Raw genomic sequence first — 325 nt, forward strand, 5'->3', positions numbered from 1 at the left:
GCCTTCTCCCTTCCTCATTTTTACCATCCCTTTTTATTGTATATAAATGTATATATAAATGTATTTCTTGGGGAAAAATTGAATCTTCTCTTTGATAATTGTGTTGCTATGTCTCCTACTATTCTATCCACAAAGCTCAGTTTTGATGCTTGTGGCTGAAGCTACAACCTCACTGTTGATCAAGTCAGTACAAAAATGGACTTATAAAAGTCATACCACTTTCTCATCAACTGCAGCCCTGCCAAGCCAATGGGAATCACCTGTCCAGTTTAATATGACAGGTTAGGAATGGTCTGTCCTTTGGTTTTGTACTGTTTCAGGTAAG

Source organism: Propithecus coquereli, unplaced genomic scaffold, assembly GCF_000956105.1.
Source record: "Propithecus coquereli isolate 6110/MARCELLA unplaced genomic scaffold, Pcoq_1.0 Scaffold13, whole genome shotgun sequence".
Taxonomy (NCBI): domain Eukaryota; kingdom Metazoa; phylum Chordata; class Mammalia; order Primates; family Indriidae; genus Propithecus; species Propithecus coquereli.